The following is an 8,821-nucleotide window of genomic DNA, read 5'->3' as shown; positions in this document are numbered from 1 at the left end:
TGGAGTCCCACTCGCAGGAGTAGATCTGCCAGGACCGGGAGGAGGTAGGTAGTTTTGAGTCCAGGGCACTTGAAGCAGGGCTCATGGACTCCGCCTCATACCTGCTCTGTCACTCCAGGTTTCCAGCCATCTTTACCCTTCTCTGGACCTGGGTCTTTCCATTTGGAAGCTTATCCCTGCCTTCCTGCCGCTTGACTGTGAAGATGTCGGTCCTGGCTCTGGAATCTGGGTTGCACCTGCAGGGCTGAGCTCCTGGAGGGATGGGTGGCTGTGGATGACAGTGCGCCCCCTCCTGGGAAGTGGGGGCGTTGCAGTCCGGTCCTGCTGGGCCACTTGCCTGTCCTACCTCTTCCCTTGTTTGGCCTGTGCTCCTTTTCCCAGGCTACTGTCTGTGAAACAGGGTGGGATAAACGCTGATGTGGGAGGGAGAGGAGAAGAGCCTAGAAAGATTGGAGTGGGAGGGAGGAAGATACAGCAACTTCAGGAAAAAGGCAGAGTGGTAAGATTGAGGGCTCTTGGGCAGGGATGAGAAGCTTAGTATGAGTGGGGAGGTGTCTAGAGTTAGCTTTGGAGAGACTCCTGTTCCCCATATTCAGGCCCAGGTGCAGAGCTTGCTGAGGGCAGGCGCTGTGCCTCCCTGATCCCTCTGTCCTCTTCCAGGGCACCGATAGTCCCCCAGAGAAAACAGATCTGCTGTCAGAGTTCATTGGTTGACTCAGCAGCATCCTTGGCCGTCATGAAGCCCTCTATGCGCCCCCCAACCCCTGCTGCCCCAAACACACACACGCTTCCAGACTCTGCTTAGGGGAAAATCTGAAAGGCAGCCCTGGGAGGAAAGCATGCCCTGGAAGGCAGGAGATGGGGTCCCAGACAAGGCACCCTCTGCTCTGTGACCTGGGACAAACCACTTGCCTTTTGGAGTGGTCTCCCCATCTGAATAGCATGAGGAGGCAATGTGGTTTAAGAGCCATTTTACAACAGAGAACACGGCAAACACATTTTTAGGTAGAAGTCCAGGAGATGAAACAAGTAAAAGGGACCTGAACCGGTGGAAGCCGGGAAGGGGCCTGGTACATACTTGTGTTGTCCAGGGGGCTAGCGAGGCTGATGTAAAGAGTGCCAGGGTGGACACTTGGATCTCTGGGCCTGGCAGGGCTGGCTGCCCCACCCTTGCCTGTTATTCCTGCAGCCTGGAGGTGGGGGCGGGGATGGTGGTGGGGAGATGGGTGTCTAAGGTGTTTTGGCAAAGAAGAGGCAGAGCCCATCCCGGGTTACCTTTCTGTCCCAGCCCCACTCCCAAAGATAGAGTGTTCCCTGCCCCCCCCTCCCCCGACCCCGAGTTCCTGTGCTGGAGGGAGGGATTTGGATTCCAGGGTGTCTGGATGCTTAACTGGATTTAGAGTCCCACGTAAGAGGATGAGAGGAGAAATGAAGGGGAGCCACAAGATTTGGTATCAGGAGCCTCCTGGTACCCCCAGTGGTGATCTGGAGCAACCATTGCCCCTCTCTGGGTCTCATTTTTCCCATCTGTCCAATGGATGAATGCAGTGATGTCCTTGAACCCTCCGTGACTGGAGGAAAGATGGGGGTGGGGCTGGAGATGGTGCTGTTGGCGCTGGGTTTCCCAAGAGAGATGGGATCCTGCTTGGAATTCAGAGGCAGGGATGGTGGGTGTGGCATCAGAGGCTTGGAGAGGGTGGGGTGGGGTGAGGTGGTCTGGCAGGAAGATTTACCCTGAGCCTGGGCTCTGCAACTAAACTGGTGTTTTATTTCTTCTCAGGGGCTTCCCTCATGGCCCAGTGGTAAAGAATCTACCTGCCATGCAAGAGACGTGGGTTCGATCCCTGGGTCAGAAAGATGTCCTGGAGAAGGAAATGGTAATCTACTCCAGTATTCTTGCCTGGGAAATCCCATGGACAGAGAAGCCTAATGGGCTACAGTCCATAGGGTCACTAGAGTCTGACACAAGTTAGCAACTAAGCCACTGCCACCACATTCCCTCTCAGGACCACACTTTCCCGGTCTAAGGGGACCGGGTGCTGTCAGATCCAGGAGTCAGTGACTGTCTAGGTCAGACTGGGCAGGGATTTGGAGCTGGCCTGGGGTCAGGGTCCCACTGTCCAGAGCCGAGAGTGGCTGTCACAGGCCATGGGAACCCAAGAGTCAGGTAAGATGCAACTATTGAAGAGAATTTCGGGGTTATAATATCAACTTTTTTGGGTTTCCAGAAGGGCAACCAGGGTCCCAGAATGAGTTGGGGACGAAGCCAGGCCCCAAACAGGGACTCCTGATCACCTGTTTCAGCTTCTCTCCATAAGAAGCCCTGATCAAGAGGTACAGAGCGACCTGGGAAGTGGGGAGACAGGCTCTTCCCTGATCTCTGGGGCGGGGGAGATGGGAAGGACAGAGGTGACACATCTGGAGATGATGGCACATAATGTTAGCCCAGCCAGCATGGCTTCCGCTTCTCTCTCCCTGGGACTGGTGATCTAAGTTCCATTGCCCTTCCTATCTTCCCGCAGGGGTGGGAGGAGGGGTGCTGTGGGACACTGGAGTTTTGCAGAGACAGAGGTAGGGGGTGAGTCTGGGCTGCGGGGTGTAGGGAGGAACTGGAGACAGGCTATTCCCTGTGTCTGGGCTGGGGTGGTTACCTCCTTGTTCAGTTCAGTTTCGTTGCTCAGTTGTGTCTGACTTTTTGTGACCCCATGGATTGCAACATGCCAGGCTCCCTATCTGTTGAGGTCCTTTAATGGACTGGAACCTGGTGGTCTGGAGTCGACGATAGGAAAGTAAAGGAGAGAAAGAGGCTGATATTCCTTGGTTTCTGATATTCCAGAAAGCCAGTAAAGCCCCTGGCACGGGGCTTGCTCTGTTCATGAAGGCCTCAGGTGCCCTCTCGATGGGGTGAAGGCGTTGAGCACCTTCTCGAGAGGGTCTTAGAAGCCCGGGCAGGAAAGTGAACTCAGGGATCAGCCTGAAAGAGAGAGAGAAAGACACACACAGACGGGGACCAGTGCTCTGATGGAGCAAAGGTCTTTTAATCAACATGGTGTGGGCATATATACCATCAAAGATAAAGATTAAAATTCCAGACTTACAAAACATAGGCAATCCATATTAGAGATTTGTGAACAATCACTTTTACTGTATGGTTGACAAAAAGGAGGAGGGTACTTATCACCATATAGAAACGCTAATGAAGGAAATGCCTGGATTCCTCAGTCCTGGGAGAGGCTTGAGGAATTAATAAGGAGCAGAGAATTCCTGACAGATCCAAAACAGCACACAGGAAGCCTCCTGTTAAATGCTTCCTGACACCTGTCCATCACTAACTCCTGGAGTTTACTCAAACTCATGTCCATTGAGTCAGTGATGCCATCCAACCATCTCATCCTCTGTCGTCTCCTCCTCCTCCTGCCTTCAATCTTTCCCAGCATCAGGGTCTTTTCCAATGAGTCAGTTCTTCACATCAGGTGGCCAAAGTATTGGAGTTTCAGCTTCAGCATCAGTCCTTCCAATGATTATTCAGGACCGATTTCCTTTAGGGTGGACTGGTTGGATCTCCTTGCAGTCCAAGGGACTCTCAAGAGTCTTCTCCAACACCACAGTTCAAAAGCATCAATTCTTCGGCTCTCAGCTTTCTTTATAGTCCAACTCTCACATCCATACATGACTATTGGGAAAACCATAGCTTTGACTAGAAGGACCCTTGTTGACAAAGTAATGTCTCTGCTTTTTAATAGCTGTCTAGGTTGGTCATAACTTTCCTTCCAAGGAGTAAGTGTCTTTTAATTTCATGGCTGCAATCACCATCTGCAGTGATTTTGGAGCCCCCAAAAATAAAGTCTGTCACTGTTTCCACTGTTTCCCCATCTATTTCCCGTAAAGTGATGGGACCAGATGCCATGATCTTAGTTTTCTGACTGTTGAGATTTGAGCCAACTTTTTCACTCTCCTCTTTCACCTTCATCAAGAGGCTCTTTAGTTCCTCTTCACTTTCTGCCATAAGGGTGGTGTCATCTGCGTATCTGAGGTTATTGATATTTCTCCCAGCAATCTTGATTCCAGCTTGTGCTTCATCCACCCCAGTGTTTCTCATGATGTACTCTGCATATAAGTTAAATAAGCAGAGTGACAGTATACAGCCTTGACGTACTCCTTTCCCTATTTGGAACCAGTCTGTTGTTCCACATCCAGTTCTAACTGTTGCTTCCTGACCTGCATACAGAATTCTCAAGAGGCAGGTCAGGTGGTCTGGTATTCCCATCTCTTTAAGAATTTTCCACAGTTTGTGGTGATCCACACAGTCAAAGGCTTTGGCATAGTCAATAAAGCAGATGTTTTTCTGGAACTCTCTTGCTTTTTCAATGATCCAGCAGGTGTTGGCAATTTGATCTCTGGTCCTCTGCCTTTTCTATGCATGAGCATCTGGAAGCTCACAGTTCACGTATTGTTGAGGCCTGGCTGGAGAATTTTGAGCATTACTTTACTAGCGTGTGAGATGAGTGCAATTGTGAGGTACTTTGGGCATTCTTTGGCATTGCCTTTCTTAGCGATTGAAATGAAAACTGACCTTTTCCAGTTCTGTGTCCACTGCTGAGTTTTCCAGATTTGCTGACATATTGAGTGCAGCACTTTCACAGCATCATCTTTTAGGATTTGGAATAGCTCAACTGGAATTCCCTCACCTCCACTAGCTTTGTTCATAGTGATGCTTCCTAAGGCCCACTTGACTTCACATTTCAGGATGCCTGGCTCTAGGTGAGTGATCACACCATCGTGATTGTCTGGGTCATGAAGATCTTTTTTATAGTTCTTCTGTGTATTTCTGAAATTCTCACAAAGACCACCATTCTAGTCCCCAAGTCCAGAGGAAGAGACACCTCAGACACACACTCCTGGGACCAGGGACCTGAGACCCTTTGTTGCAGTGCTTATACCTGGACAAATGTCTCCTCAAACAACAAAATACAAACCATAAGAGACTAAAAATAACTGTGTACATGCACAGTTGGGGCAAATTATGAAAAACAAGATACAAAAATGCCAGAAACCCAGCTGCTACATCTGAGGTGTCAAGAGCAAAAATCAGGGTATTGTGCATAGTCCCTGCACACAGCACCACCAAGGTGGGTGAGCAGACCACCCAAGCCACCCCTCTGACCTGACCCATGAACCTACCCCTACCCTCACCCCATTTAAGGGACCAGCTTGCCCTCCTTCAGGGAGTGAGCAAGGGAACCTGTTTCTTGTTTTTGCTCCCTCTTGTTGCAGCACAAGTCCCAGTAAAACTTTGCCTGAATTTCTCATCTGGCCTCTTTATCAGTTGCTATAGATGACACAGTCCAGGAACCCGTCAGTAACTCAGCTGCATGTGACCTCACATACATACCCAGACGCCTGCTCACATATCCCCAACCCTTGACTGGTGACATAATTGGTAGGGCCCAATGCAAAGTGGAGCCTGGTGGGCTGCAGTCCATGGGGTCGCGAAGAGTCGGACACGACTGAGCAACTTCACTTCCACTTTTCACTTTCATGCATTGGAGAAGGAAATGGCAACCCACTCCAATGTTCTTGCCTGGAGAATCCCAGGGACAGCAGAGCCTGGGGGGCTGCCGTCCATGGGGTCGCACAGAGTCAGACATGACTGAAGCGACTTAGCAGCAGCAGGAGCAATGCAAAGTGGCCCCCTTGTTTAAAAAGTTACTAAGAAAATTTAAAAAGAAAAATAAAATTAGTAAGAATTCCAAGCATTAAACCACAAGGGAGGTCCTTCTGAGTGCAGGGCCCTGTTGCGCTGCATAGGTCTCACACCTGGGGAGCTGGCTGCATGCCTAGACCCACCACCGCCGAGGCACACACACCTCTCCCTCCAGAAACACACAAGAGCACCGGCCCCTGGGTTGTTGAGCTTCACACTGAGCCAGCGCCCCTCCCAGCTGGGTAGGTCCAGCCGCCCTTCATCTGGGCTGCATAATTCTCCTACCCTTCCTACTCCACACAACTCCCCCCTGCACTTACCACTCTGCCTGCGGGCTTGGGGGTGAATGATAGGAGGGCAAAGCCAGCTCCTCTACCCATGCTGTGTGCCGGCCTGCAAGGGCACAGCTGATGTTGAAATGCCAGTAACAATAATACCTAACACTTGTTAAACATTTACCATGTGCTAGGCACTTCTAACACTTTATATTCACTCATTTAGTCCTCACAATTTGATGAGAGGTACGGTCATGTATCACCATTTTACATATAAGGCAATTCAGGCACAGAAAAGTTGAGTCACCTATCTGAGATCACTCAGCTAGTAAGGGTGCTGAGATTTTAGCCCAGGCTGTCTGCTCCAGAGAGCCTTCTCTGTCAGTGGTTGCCATGGTGCTGGACCAGGAATGTACCAGGCACTGTGGACCCAGGGCTCTTGGGGCCTCCTGTGAAATGAAGAAAAAAGATGATTATGATGTAGCATCACCTTGACTGGGATCCATGGACAACCCCGGAAGCCCCGTGATGGTCTCCAGGTTGCAGACACATAGAGATGACTGTCCTTATTCCAAGCTCACTATATAGAAGATGCCTGAGCTAGAGACTTACTCCTTTTCAAAATCTTGTTGCAAAGAAAAACATCATACATGTAATGAAGGCATTTTCACCGACAGTGGTGTCAGTTACATGCTTGGATCGTAGACCCCACGTGGCGGCCAATTAATCTAGAAGACTTTCTCACGAACTGGAATGAAGGGAAACCCGCCCTGCCAGTGAGTCCTGGGCATCCAACTGGCCTCCTTAAATATCACTTAGGAGTCTGCACAGCCCCTGCTCACGCTCCCCACTCAGTGTGGCCCTTGAGGCCCGGTCTGAAGCCTTGGCCCCGCCCATCCGTACCCCTGGCCTTGACTGATTGGTCCAGGAATGCCTACACGCTCCAAGCCACCCAATCAGATCCTTTGAGAATTGTGGACCCGCCTGTCAATCCACTCAGGATGATCTCTGACTTAAGAACAGGTAAACTTGTAGACTACACCAGCTGCTTTCACCTTCACTGCTGTTTGCACAAAAGAAAAGATGCAGGAAGCTGTGTACAGGGGCAGAGAGGGATGAAGTAGCCTCCAAGGGATGAGTGGAGGGAAAGGGGAGCTGCCCCTTCTGCTAATGACCGCTTCCTCCCCTACGTTCATCCTTAGGATAACTCTTGCTGTCGTGTGAGTTAGCTTGAGAAATGGCTGTTACGTGCAGCCACATAGCCTTATTTAAGTTTAAACTGGAAAACGGCAAAGTACCACAAAGCCCCTGAACGTGTTGGTCTTATAGTCATTGTTGAAGAGGACAGATCCCAAAGCCACAGAGCTACCCTATGTCCTGGGAGTGTCCCCAGTGGAAGCATGAAGTCATCTGTCTTTTGTCTTGAAAATGCTTCCCATTGTGGAGAGGGCTTCCCCAAGTGGAAATGAAGCCGAGTTCCTTTATCGAGTTTATGATTAATCTCTGTCCAAAACTTTATTCCCTTTCTTGTTCCCTCTGACGTCAATCCTGTGCTAATTGAACACTCATCAACCAGAGTCAGATGACTAAAACTGCTGTAGTCAATAACATTTTGTTAATGTACTACAGTTGTCATTACAAGATATGCTCATTAATGTACAAATTTAGGTTGTTTTTCCAGGGTAAGATGAGTCAACTGACCCCTACCTCCACCCCAGCTGTGGACCACCTGGTCAAATAATCATAAACTAGAGACATCTTGACTTCCGAAACTACAATTAAGAAATGCTACAGAACCGTCACTGAAAGTGAAAGTCGCTCAGTCATGTCCGACTCTGCGATCTCATGGACTATACAGTCTATGGAATTCTCCAGGCTAGAACAGTAGAGTGGGTAGCCTTTCCCTTTACAGAGGATCGTCCCAACCCAGAAATCCAATCCAGGTCTCCCACATTGGAGGTGGATTCTTTACCAGCTGAGGCACAAAGAACCTTCACTGGGCAATGATTAATCCCAGCCTCTTTGTTCTTCCGCTTTAAAAAGAATCCCTAACTCAAAGACCATGTTGGGGTGGATCTGAGTCTTGTCTCTCCCTCCTTCTTGATGCCCTGAAATAAACCCTTACTTTGCTGCAAACTTCCTCTGTCAGAGTTTGTCTTTCTGCATTGCTAGCACGCCAGCCCTTTGCTCAGTTTCAGAAATGTGCTTTGCAAAGGATTTTATTAAACTTGGGCTGTCCAAGGGTGTGCCAGCACATATTTGACAACTGATTCTTCAGAAATCCAAGTGTATACATTATATACATATACACATATGTTTGTTATAAATTTTACTGATAAAATGGATGTGCAGAACATAATGTACAAATAGCACAATGTAGGAACTCTTGATTGTAAATTCCATGTAGTCAATTGATTCTCCAGGTTTTCATTTTTGCTGAACTTTTTTTTTTTAACTTTACAATATTGTATTGGTTTTGCCATATATCCACATGAATCCACCACAGGTATACACGTGTTCCCCATTCTGAACCCTCCTCCTTCATCCCTCCCCATACCATCCCTCTGGGTTGTCCCAGTGCACCAGCCCCAAGCATCCAGTATCGTGCATCGAACCTGGACTAGCAACTCATTTCATATATGATATTATACAAGTTTCAATGCCATTCTCCCAAATCATCCCACCCTCTCCCTCTCCACAGAGTCTGAAAGACTGTTCTATACATCAGTGTCTCTTTTGCTGTCTCGTATACAGGGTTATTGTTACCATCTTTCTAAATTCTATATATATGCGTTAGTATACTGTATTGGTGTTTTTCTTTCTGGCTTACTTCACTCTGTAT

Source organism: Bos indicus x Bos taurus, chromosome 2 (genome assembly GCF_003369695.1).
Source record: "Bos indicus x Bos taurus breed Angus x Brahman F1 hybrid chromosome 2, Bos_hybrid_MaternalHap_v2.0, whole genome shotgun sequence".
Taxonomy (NCBI): domain Eukaryota; kingdom Metazoa; phylum Chordata; class Mammalia; order Artiodactyla; family Bovidae; genus Bos; species Bos indicus x Bos taurus.
This window is presented reverse-complemented; position numbering follows the sequence as displayed.